Raw genomic sequence first — 13,517 nt, 5'->3', positions numbered from 1 at the left:
TCTTTCCTGCGATGTCAGATTTTTTAAAGCAATATACTGTTATGTCTGCTGGGCTCTTCTGGTTGCGGGGATATACAGGGCTTGTAGGTCCATCAAGAACCCTAGCTACCCAGAGCCAATAAATGAGCTGCACCTTGCAATGGGTTTTCATTCTGTACCGGGTATACAGCAATTCATTTGCTGAAATATACAGAGTGAAAAATAGGTATCAAGAAAACCTTTGTATTTCCAAAATGAGCACAAGATAAGGTGTTGAGAAGCAGTGGTTATTTGTATATCTCTGAATTACGGGGTGCCCATACTAGCATGTGAATTACAGGGCATGTCTCAAATAGACGTCTTTTTTACACACTGTCTTACATTTGGAAGGAAAAAAAGTAGAGAAAGACAAGGGGCAATAACACTTGTTTTGCTATTCTGTTTTCCCCGAAGTCTCCCAATAAAAATGGTACCTCACTTGTGTGGGTAGGCCTAATGCTCGCGACAGGAAACGCGACATGGACACAACACATTCTTACATTGAAATCTGACGTGTTTTTTGCAAAGTGCCTACCTGTAGATTTTGGCCTCTAGCTCAGCCGGCACCTAAGGAAACCTACCAAACCTGGGCATTTTTTAAAACTAGACACCTAAGGAAATCCAGGATGGGGGCTCTTGTGGGACTCTTACTAGGTTCTGTTACCCAGAATCCTTTGCAAACCTCAAAATATGGCTAAAAAAACACTTTTTCCTCACATTTCGGTGATAGAAAGTTCTGGAATCTGAGAAAAGCCACAAATGTTCTTCCACCCAGTGTTCCCCAAGTCTCCTGATAACAATGGTACCTCACTTGTGTGGGTAGGCCTAGCTCCCGCAACAGGAAATGCCCCAAAAAAAACAACGTGGACACATCACATTTTCCCAAAGAAAACAGAGCTGTTTTTTGAAAAGTGCCTAGCTGTGGATTTTGGCCTCTAGCTCAGCCGGCACCTAAGGAAACCTACCAAACCTGTGCATTTTTAAAAACTAGACACCTAGGGGAATCCAAGATGGGGTGATTTGTGGGGCTCTCACCAGGTTCTGTTACCCAGAATCCTTTACAAACCGCAACATTTGGTCAAAAAAACACTTTTTTTTACTCACATTTCGGTGACAGAAAGTTCTGGAATGTGAGAGGAGCCACAAATTTCCTTCCACCCAGCTTTTCCCCAAGTCTCCTGATAAAAATGGTACCTCACTTGTGTGGGTAGGCCTAGCGCCCGTGACAGGAAATGCCCCAAAACCCAATGTGGAGACATCACATTTTCCCAAAGAAAACAGAGCTGTTTTTTGCAAAGTGCAACGCTGTGGATTTTGGCCTCTAACTCAGCCGACACCTAGGGAAACCTACCAATCCTGCGCATTTCTGAAAACTAGACACCTAGGGGAATCCAGGATGGGGTGACTTGTGTGCCTCTCACCAGGTTCTGTTACCCAGAATCCTTTGCAAACCTCAAAATTTGCCCCAAAAAACACTTTTTCCTCACATTTCGGTGACAGAAAGTTCTGGAATCTGAGAGGAGCCACAGATTTCCTTCCACCCAGCGTTCCCCCCCAAGTCTCCCGATAAAAATGGCACCTCACTTGTGTGGGTATCCCTCGTACCCGCGAGAGGAAATGCCCCAAAACACTATGTGGACACATCAAAATGATGAAATACTAAACTACCTGTTTTTGCGGGTGGGCCTGCGTTTTTGGTCCTGGGCTCAGTAGCCATAAAGGGAAACCTACCAAACCCAAACATTTCTGAAAACTAGACACCTGAGGAAATCCAGTGAGGTGTGACTTGCGTGGATCCCCCAATGTTTTCTTATCCAGAATCCTCAGCAAACCTCAAATTTAGCTAAAAAATCAAATGTTTCCCACATTTCTGTGTGAGATCACTGCACCGGGAGAAAGTTCCTACCACCCAATGTTCCCCTCAGTCTCCTGGTAAAAATGATATCTCACTTGTGTAGGTGGGCCAAGTGCCTGTGACAGGGAAGAACCAAAAACATGTCGAAATTCAGGGGGAACCAAAGCGCGTCACAAAGGGCAGTTTGAAAAAAAACATTTTTAGGCTGACAAGTGCGGCAGAATTTTTATCGGTATAGATGAGACAATTCTGGGTAGGAGGAATTTTGTGGATTCCTGCAGATTTCGAAAGGTTCCATCAAAAATATGGAAAAAATGTGTGATTTCCAGCAAAGTTGGAGGTTTGCAGGGCATTGTGGATAAGAAAATGGTGCAGGGGTGCATGTGAAGCACACCACCCTGGACTTACCCAGATGTTTAGTTTTCAGATGTGTCTAGGTCCTGTGGATTTTTCTACATGGCAGCGTCCCAAAGTCCAAAAAGTACAACCCTCACCATTCCAAGTGGGACGATTTTGAGAGTTAGCCAAGCTCAAATGGCTCAAATTTAAAACCAAAACCCCAAATAATCAAATCTCCTCTTGCTTGCTATGGGATAAGATGTTTTAGTGTGCGGGGGGAGAGCTGAAAGACTGTTACCCCCTTCAGTTGAGGTGGGGATGTAACCATGCCCATACTGGTTGGTAGCAACCACCACACTATTTTTTTTTTAATTCCGTGGCATCTAGTAGACTTTCTGTCCCCCCTCCCCCCCGGGGATGGATCGGGGGTAATTGGGCAGAACAACTTTGGCCCCATTTATTTGGGGTGGGGGTATGCCATACTCCACCCTATTATTTTGAAAAAAATCTTCCCTGGTTTCTGGTGGGGTAGATATGGCCAACAGTAATGTGCCCCCAAGGGGAGCGACCCTTGCCCAAGGGGCTGCCCCCCCCCCAAACAAAACACACACATACACACACACCAATCCCTGGTGCCTAAGTGGTTTCTGCCCCTCTGGGGGCAGATCAGCCTAATCATAATAGGCCGATCTGCCCCCAGGGGGCAGAAAAGGCCTACAAATATTTTGCCCCCCCAGGGTTCGGCCCTTGCCCAAGGGGCCGCTCCCCTTATACGTAAGTATAAAAAAAAAAATCCCTTGTGTCTAGTGGGCATTTCTGCTGATGCGATCGGGCAGCAGAAATGCTTGCAGAGACATGAAAGGAAAGGCCTTTCCTTTCCTTTCATGTCTTTGCCTGCCCCCTCCTCCTGAGCGGAAGAGAAATGCTGAGCATTTCGTGCTGAGCTTCCAGCACGATGAGAGGTGACCTCTGTTGAGGTCAGAACGTGATCGCGGGCTGGCGTCATCAGACCTCACTGGGAGGTATCGGAGTGGAAGAGGACACGATTCCCCTTCCATCCCCGACTGGGGTGTGTGGAGGGAGGCCCACGAGGGAGCGCTAGCGCTCCCCCTGTGGGCCGGGTGCAGGACAAGCTGGTCTCGTCCACAGCACACGGGAACCATGTGCGAGGACGAGACCAGCTTGTACCGGGCACACTAGGGGTTAATTCCCTCTTCAACAGTATGTTGGAAATAAAGTTGAAAATTCACAGGATAATAAACAAAATATAGTAAAGTTAATATTGGGTTGCATTTGATTAAAATTATAAAACAACGCAAATTCATATAAACATAAAACTATAGAAATGTAAAATGTGAGACTAATCTGCAATACCGAACTTCAAACCCAGTTTTACGTTCAGAACCCGTATCGTGTACTCTAGTTAAAAACAGAGCCTTTACACACTGAGTAAAATTTACAGTGAAAACATTAATGAAAAAATAACTACATATCCTACATTATAGGGATCCTGCGTTCAGTGACGTGTACTGTATTGGAACATATACAGCTATTTCTACCAGTGAGAGAGGCTGAATCGCTTAAAGGCAGGTTAGTATGCTACTTCTTGGGATGCCAACGTTAGACATTTTGTAATGCATTTGAAGTTAGAATTTATCTAGCTAATTATCACACGGTTGTCATTACACTTTGTCAGTCGGCAGCGAGGCAAGCTGGCCTGCAATTAATTATATTTATTTATATATTTTATATAGTGTGAATGTGACAAAAGAGCATTATGCAAAAGAACAAACACACGTTATGCATAATAATAAACAAAATCAATAAAAAACCCAGCAGTAAAAGTCAACCACAACTAATAAACAGAAAAGGTAACCAACAGTAAGAAAATTATGCATATGTGGTGCTATTACAGACAAGCTAGGACAAGGGGGAGGCAACAAAGTGCGTGTTGGGCAGGTATTGAAGGGAAAAAGCACCAAACATGGGCGACAATAAGAAAAGACACCCACTATCCTGGAGTGCTGCATAAAAAAGCAAAAAGCCCACGTTGCTGCCTGACAGATGACAGGACTGGAACTCATCGAGCTACTGCAGTGGTTGCAGCTGTTGCTCTAGTAGCGTGAGTGCGCTGAGCCTCTGGGGACTGCATTTTAGCCAATGCGTAGCACATTTTAATGCATTTAAAGCATCTAGAGATGGTTCTCTTCTGCACTGCTGCCTGACCTTTATTCACACCCACATACCCAACAGAGTTTATCATCCACCTGGAAGACTTTGGTAGATTAATGTAGAATGCCAATGCTCTTTTTGGATCCAGACAGTGGAGTCTCTTCCTTAAAAGGATGAGGGGGTGCGTAAAAAGTAGGCACATTGATGAATTGGCCTACATGAAAGGGCATGACCACTTTTGGCAAAGAAAAGAAGCCCTGGTGCAAAGCACCACTTTGTCAGGATAGATGGAAAGGTAGGGTGGCTTAGATGACAACACCTGCAGCTCACTCACCCTGCGGGCAGATGTAATGGCCACAAGGAAGGCTGTTTTTAATGTCAGAAGCATGAGAGGACAATTATGGAGTGCACATTAAGAAGGTAAGAACCAAATTCAAATCCTTTTTGTTTGTTTTTAATGGTGATGGAGGAAACATCTGGATAAGATCCTTAAGGAACCTACAAAATAAAGGAGACTTAAACAAAGAAGGTTAATCGGGTAATCTCAGAAATGCAGAGAAAGCAGACAGATAACCTTTGAGGGTGCCCACAGCAAAGCCCTGCTGGGCCAAAGAAAGTATAAACAGGAGGACCTCCTAAAGAGGTGCAGAGAGGGGCGTCATCAGAATGCACCATGCTGCCAATTTGTTCCATCAACAGGCATGTACCGTTTTGGTGGAGGGACGCCTAGCTGCCAAGATAACGTTACAGACTTCGGGCGGAAGGTCATAAGCTGTCAACTGCCACTGCTTAATTGCCACGCAAGAAGGCTGAGACTAGTCAGATTTGGGTGGAGAACCCTCCCCTGCTGCTGTGACAGAAGATCCTCCCGAAGGGGCAGTCTGATCGGAGGATCGATGGCCATGTTCAATAGCTTGGGATACCAGACTCTTTGTGCCCAGACCGGAGCCCAAAGGATTGCTTGGGCCTTGTCATTCTTGATCTTCTTGAGAACTCTGGGCAGAAGTGGTATAAGCATAAAGGTGTACAGGAAGCCTGAGCTCCACTTGAGATGAAAAGCGTTGCAGTGTGAGTGCCGCCTTGGAAACTCCAGCACACAAAACTGCTGACATTGCTCATTCTCTGCAGAGGCGAACAGATCTAACCAAGCATGTCCCCACTCCTGAAAGAGACCTTGCGCCACCTCCGGATGGAGATACCATTCGTGATTGACCAGGCATTGATAGCTGAGTTTGTCCGTTCTGGTGTTCAGAGAGTCCGCCAGGTGATGAACCACCAGGGAAATGCCCTGATGTTCCAGCCATGTCCAGACGCGCAGAGCCTCCTGACAAAGGGTCTACTACCCTACCCCACCCTGCTTGTTGCAGTTCCACATGACGGTGATGTTGCCCTTGAACACCTGTACTACTTTCTTTTTGTGAGAGGGAAGAATGCTTTCAATGCCAGTCTGATCATCCTGAGTTCCAAAAGATTGATGTGGAGCCCAGATGGTTCTGATCTCCACCTCTCCCATGGGCCACCCATCCCAGGAGTGACGCATCTGTCACTACTATCAGATATGGTTGGGGAAGGGAGAGGCATCTGCCTCTGACCCAATCACGTTTCATAAGCCACCACTGCATGTCTTGCGCAGTTCCCTCCGAGATCTGGACCATGTTGAAGAGATTACCCTGATGCTTCGCCCACTGAAACTTTAGGTTCACTGCAGAGCCCACATATGCCATCTAGCATGTGTTACCAGCAGGAAGCCATGAGGCCCAGCAGCCTCAGAGTCATTCTCACCGAAATCCAGGATAGAGGCTGAAACATCGGTTTCATAGCCTGGATATCCTGGACTCACGACTTTGGAGGCTAAGCCCGAAACTGCACTGTGTCCAGAACAGCCCCAATTAAAGGGAGCGTCTGGGAGGGAGTCAGGTGTGACTTCGGCACTTTTATAGGAAACCCCAGTGAAAGCAGGAGTTCCGCAGTAGTCTGGAGGTGGGAGACAACAGCTTGCCTTCAACAGCCAGTCATTGAGGTAGGGGAAAACTGAAACCCCTGACCTGAGCAGGTCAGCTGCGACCAGAGCCATCACCTTGGTGAACACCCAAGGGGAGCTGGTAAGGCCAATGGAGAGCACAGTGCACTGACAATGCTTGTGGCCTACCGTGGACCGCAAGTAACGTCTGTGGGCAGGTAGGATGGGAATATGGAAATAGGCGTCCTGCAAGTTCAATGCTACCATCCAGTCTCCTGGGTCCAGGGCAGATAGAACCTGAGCCAGAGTGAGCATTTTGAACTTCTCTTTCCTGAAGAAGAGATTGAGGACCGAAGGTCTTGGATAGGGAGGAGGCCCTTGTCCTTTTTGGGCACCAGAAATTAGCAGGAGTAACAATCAAGACCTACTTCTGGCACAGGGACCCTCTATGGCTCCCCTGGACAAGAGAGCTGTAACCACCTTGCGTAGAAGTGCCAAGTGATAGTGGCATCAAGGGAGGAGAAGTCTCAGAGAAGAGGGAGTAGCCCCTTCAGGCTATTTGCTAAACCCACCTATCTGACGTGATGGACTGCCAGCGGGGCAGGTGCTGACAAATCCTGCATATGACTGGTCCCTGGTGGGGGAGCGACAGTCTTGGAAGGTTTGGAGACTGCTGCAGAGGAGGCAGTGGACTGGCTAGACTGCTAGCTCCCTGATCCATGAGGACGTTGGATCTGTCAGGATACTTCAATTCGATTTCCTCAGAAGCAGAAGATAACTCCTCAGTCCCGACCCGAGCTACTCACAACAAATTTTAATCCTTCGTGCTGAGTACCCCGGAGGGGGAAAGGGGAATGGGATTGTACAGAGACTGCCACAGAGATGATGAACGTCAGTACTCAGTCTGCCTCTTCACGTCTAAGATTGGATGCAGCACCTGCAAGAGTCACAGTCGCAATTACTAGGGACATACAACATCAGTTTTACACTTTCTACTCTTAACACGTAATTCTCTTTAATTCTATTATTTCTTCACTCACCCTGAGTTCTCTGTAGCCTTGCTTCTCTCTATGAATGATAAGCTCTTCTTAAAAATGCTTATTACGGATTCCGGAAGAACTTCTCAACCTTTGTTTGAGATTGGTTTTATGTTGCTATATATATATATATATATATATATATATATATATATATATATATATATATATATATGTTCAATGGCATGTGTAGCTGCAGATACACATGCTGTGCACATCCCGCCATCTGGTGTTGGGCTCGGAGTGTTACAAGTTGTTTTTCTTCGAAGAAGTCTTTTTTCGAGTCACGAGACCGAGGGACTCCTCCCATTTCGACTCCATTGCGCATGGGCGTCGACTCCATCTTAGATTGTTTTTTTTCCGCCATCGGGTTCGGACGTGTTCCTTTTCGCTCCGTGTTTCGGGTCGGAAAGTTAGTTAGAATCTCGGAAAAATCGTCGGTATTGTTTGCGTTCGGTATCGGGTTAGTTACAACAGATCGACACCGAATTAAGAAGAGCTCCGGTGGCCCTTCGGGTTTTTTTTCCATCAACGTCGGGGCCTGGTCGGCCCGGCCACGTGTCTCTTCAAGGCTGATGGATTGGACCCCATTCCGCTTCTGTCCAAAATGCCATAACAAGTATCCATATACAGATCAACATCTGGTCTGTAACTTGTGTTTGTCACCAGAACACAAGGAGGATACTTGTGAGGCCTGTCGAGCGTTTCGGTCCAGGAAGACACTCAGGGACCGAAGAGCAAGAAGACTGCAAATGGCGTTGGCGCCGACAGGACAAGAGCGTTTCGAGGAGGAGGAAGAAACATTCTCCACCCAGGAGTCGGACTCTGAGGAGATCGAGCCCGAGGAAACGCCTAAAACCGTGAGTAAGACGTCGAAACCAAGAACTCACGAGAAAAGCGCTAAAGCCCAGGGGACGCCACCGCCAACAGGCCATGGCTTAACCCGAAAAGTAGGTGACCGTTCATCGGCACCGAAAAAGGGCGAGCTGGTGTCGAAGTCATCCGACTCCGGTCGAGATACCGGCACACAGCAATCTCGGGCCCGAGATAGTGGCTCAGAGAAGATTCGGCACCGAGACAGCGGCACCGAAACGGGTCGGCACCGAGAGAGCACGACGCCGAAAGTAAAAAAGGTTTCGTTGGAGCCGAAAAAAGCAGCCAAAAAGGTTTCGGTACCGAAATATCCGGCCTCGGAACCGAAAACAAGTTCCTACACTGAGGAACAAGGACTGTCCACACAAATGAAGACACATAGATTTGGACAGGAATTACAGGCAATAGAGCCAGATCACACACAAAGACGGCTCTTTATTCAAAAAGATACAGGGAAGATCAGCACTCTTCCTCCAGTCAAAATGAAACGCAAGCTTGCCTTCCAAGACAAGGACAAACAGCCACACGCAAAGGTGGCTAAACAAGTAACACCGCCACCATCCCCACATCACTCTCCGCAACCATCACCGGTAGCCACTCCACCAATGATGCAATCCCCAACTCATACAGGAATGAGTCAAGATGACCCTGACGCATGGGATCTTTATGACGCACCAGTGTCAGATAATAGTCCAGAATGCTATCCAGCTAAACCATCGCCACCAGAGGATAGTACAGGCTACGCACAGGTGGTGTCAAGGGCAGCGGCATTTCATAATGTCAGCCTTCATTCAGAGCCCATTGAAGACGACTTTCTTTTTAATACACTGTCGTCCACACACAGCCAATATCAGAGTCTTCCTATGCTACCCGGAATGCTAAAACACTCCAAACAAGTGTTTGAGGAGCCTGTTAAAGGGAGAGCCATTACTCCAAGAGTAGATAAAAAATATAAACCGCCACCAACAGACCCAGTGTACATTACACAACAGCTAACACCAGACTCTGTTGTAGTGGGAGCAGCGCGCAAAAGAGTCAACTGTCATACTTCAGGAGATGCACCACCTCCAGATAAAGAAAGTCGAAAATTCGATGCTGCAGGCAAAAGGGTGGCGGCACAGGCAGCAAACCAGTGGCGCATTGCAAATTCGCAAGCTTTGCTAGCCAGATATGATAGGGCCCATTGGGATGAGATGCAACACCTTATTGAACATTTACCCAAGGAGTTCCAAAAAAGAGCGCAGCAAGTAGTAGAAGAAGGACAGGGTATCTCCAATAATCAGATACGGTCAGCAATGGATGCTGCAGACACAGCTGCTAGAACTGTCAACACAGCAGTAACAATAAGGAGACATGCATGGCTGCGTACATCAGGATTTAAACCAGAGATACAGCAAGCTGTGCTGAATATGCCATTCAACGGACAGCAGTTGTTTGGGCCGGAGGTGGACACTGCGATCGAAAAACTTAAGAAAGACACTGACACGGCCAAAGCCATGGGCGCACTCTACTCCCCACAGAGCAGAGGCACATTTCGAAAGACACAATTTCGAGGGGGGTTTCGAGGGCAAACCACAGAAGCCACAACCTCACAAACAAAGCCCACTTACCAGAGCCAGTATCAGCGGGGAGGTTTTCGGGGACAATATAGAGGGGGACAATTTCAAAGGAATAGAGGAAAGTTCCAAAGTCCCAAAACTCCTCCAAACAAGCAGTGACTTCAAGGTCACAAATCCCCAACACATAACACCTGTGGGGGGGAGACTAACCAAGTTTTACAAACATTGGGAGGAAATAACAACAGACACTTGGGTCTTAGCAATTATCCAGCATGGTTATTGCATAGAATTTCTCAAATTCCCTCCAAACATCCCACCGAAAACACACTATGTCAAAACAACATATAGATCTTCTAGGACTAGAAGTTCAGGCATTGCTACAAAAAGAAGCAATAGAGTTAGTACCAAAACAACAAATAAACACAGGAGTTTACTGCCTGTACTTTCTGATACCCAAAAAAGACAAGAGTCTGAGACCTATACTAGATCTCAGAACATTAAATACCTACATCAAATCAGATCACTTTCACATAGTTACATTACAAGACGTTATCCCACTGCTCAAACAACAAGACTACATGACAACACTAGACCTAAAGGATGCATATTTCCATATACCAATACATCCTTCACACAGAAAGTACCTAAGGTTTGTATTCCAAGGGATACATTACCAATTCAAAGTGTTGCCATTCGGAATAACAACTGCACCAAGAGTTTTTACAAAATGCTTAGCAGTAGTAGCTGCACATATCAGAAGGCAGCAAATACATGTGTTCCCGTACCTAGACGATTGGTTAATCAAAACCAACACGCTAAGACGGTGTTCACAACACACAAAATATGTCATAGAAATCCTCCACAAACTAGGTTTCTCAATCAACTACACAAAGTCACACCTTCTGCCGTGTCAAAAACAGCAATACTTAGGAGCAACAATCAACACAGCAAAAGGGATTGCCACTCCAAGTCCACAAAGAGTTCACACATTTCACAATGTGATACAGACAATGTATTCAAATCAAAAGATACAAGTCAAACTGGTGATGAAACTACTAGGCATGATGTCTTCATGCATAGCCATTGTCCCAAACGCAAGGTTGCACATGCGGCCCTTACAACAGTGCCTAGCATCACAATGGTCACAAGCACAGGGTCAGCTTCTAGATCTGGTGTTGATAGACCGCCAAACATACATCTCGCTTAAATGGTGGAACAGTATAAATTTAAACCAAGGGCGGCCTTTCCAAGACCCAGTGCCACAATACGTAATAACAACAGATGCTTCCATGATAGGGTGGGGAGCACACCTCAATCAACACAGCATCCAAGGACAATGGGACATACAGCAAAAACAGTTTCACATAAATCACTTAGAACTGTTAGCGGTATTTCTAGCGCTCAAAGCATTTCAACCCATAATAAGCCACAAACACATTCTTGTCAAAACAGACAACATGACAACAATGTATTACCTAAACAAACAGGGAGGCACACACTCAACACAGTTGTGTCTCCTAACACAGAAAATATGGCATTGGGCAATTCACAACCACATTCGCCTAATAGCACAATTTATTCCAGGAATTCAGAACCAGTTAGCAGACAATCTCTCTCGGGATCACCAACAGATCCACGAATGGGAGATTCACCCCCAAATACTAAACACTTACTTTCAAATGTGGGGAACACCACAAATAGATCTATTTGCAACAAAGGAAAACTCAAAATGCCAAAACTTCGCATCCAGGTACCCACAAGATCAGTCTCAGGGCAATGCGTTATGGATGAGCTGGTCAGGGATATTTGCTTACGCTTTTCCCCCTCTCCCACTCCTTCCATATCTAGTAAACAAATTGAGTCAAAACAAGCTCAAACTCATACTAATAGCACCGACATGGGCAAGACAACCTTGGTACACAACACTACTAGACCTCTCAGTAGTACCTCATGTCAAACTACCAAACAGACCAGATCTGTTAACACAACACAAACAACAGATCAGACACCCAAATCCAGCATCGCTGAATCTAGCAATTTGGCTCCTAAAAATCCTAGAATTCGGACACTTAGACCTCACACAAGAATGTATGGAGGTCATAAAACAAGCTAGGAAACCTACCACTAGACACTGCTATGCAAATAAGTGGAAAAGATTTGTTTATTACTGCCATAATAATCAAATTCAACCCTTACACGCATCTGCCAAAGATATAGTAGGATACTTACTACAATTGCAAAAGTCAAAGCTAGCTTTCTCTTCAATAAAGATACATCTGTCCGCAATTTCAGCCTACCTGCAAATTACGCACTCAACTTCATTATTTAGGATACCAGTCATAAAAGCATTTATGGAAGGCCTAAAGAGAATTATACCACCACGAACACCACCAGTTCCTTCATGGAACATCAACATTGTCTTAACATGACTCATGGGTCCACCTTTTGAGCCCATGCACTCTTGTGAAATGCAATACTTAACATGGAAAGTTTCATTTTTGATTGCCATCACATCTCTAAGAAGAGTGAGTGAAATTCAAGCATTTACCATACAAGAACCATTTATTCAAATACACAAGCATAAAGTAGTTCTACGGACAAATCCAAATTTTTTACCAAAAGTGATCTCACCGTTCCACTTGAATCAAACTGTAGAATTACCAGTGTTCTTCCCACAGCCAGATTCTGTAGCTGAAAGAGCACTGCATACATTAGACATCAAAAGAGCACTAATGTACTACATTGACAGAACAAAACTAATTCGAAAAACAAAACAACTATTTATTGCTTTCCAAAAACCTCATACAGGGAATCCAATTTCTAAACAAGGCATTGCTAGATGGATAGTTAAATGTATTCAAACCTGCTATCTTAAAGCAAAGAGAGAGCTGCCTATTACACCAAAGGCACACTCAACCAGAAAAAAAGGTGCTACCATGGCCTTTCTAGGAAATATTCCAATGAACGAAATATGTAAGGCAGCAACATGGTCTACGCCTCATACATTTACCAAACACTACTGTGTAGATGTGTTAACGGCACAACAAGCCACAGTAGGTCAAGCTGTACTACGAAAATTTTTTCAAACAACTTCAACTCCTACAGGCTGAACCACCGCTTTTGGGGAGATAACTGCTTACTAGTCTATGCACAGCATGTGTATCTGCAGCTACACATGCCATTGAACGGAAAATGTCACTTACCCAGTGTACATCTGTTCGTGGCATTAGTCGCTGCAGATTCACATGCGCCCACCCGCCTCCCCGGGAGCCTGTAGCCGTTTAGAAGTTGATCTTGAACATTTGTAAATTTGTAAATATATTACTTTAAACTTCATTATGTACATACGTATTCACTCCATTGCATGGGCACTATTACTAGCATACACAACTCCTACCTCACCCTCTGCGGGGAAAACAATCTAAGATGGAGTCAACGCCCATGCGCAATGGAGTCGAAATGGGAGGAGTCTCTCGGTCTCGTGACTCGAAAAAAGACTTCTTCGAAGAAAAACAACTTGTAACACTCCGAGCCCAACACCAGATGGCGGGATGTGCACAGCATGTGAATCTGCAGCGACTAATGCCACGAACAGATGTACACTGGGTAAGTGACATTTTCCATATAGTTGGTGATAATGCGTTCTCCAAATCAGCTGATGTTAGTTGGTTTCTACTTTACATTAGAGAGTTCAATTACGTTTA

The sequence above is a fragment of the Pleurodeles waltl genome, chromosome 12 (genome assembly GCF_031143425.1).
Source record: "Pleurodeles waltl isolate 20211129_DDA chromosome 12, aPleWal1.hap1.20221129, whole genome shotgun sequence".
NCBI lineage: Eukaryota > Metazoa > Chordata > Amphibia > Caudata > Salamandridae > Pleurodeles > Pleurodeles waltl.
Note: the sequence above shows the minus strand (reverse complement) of the source record.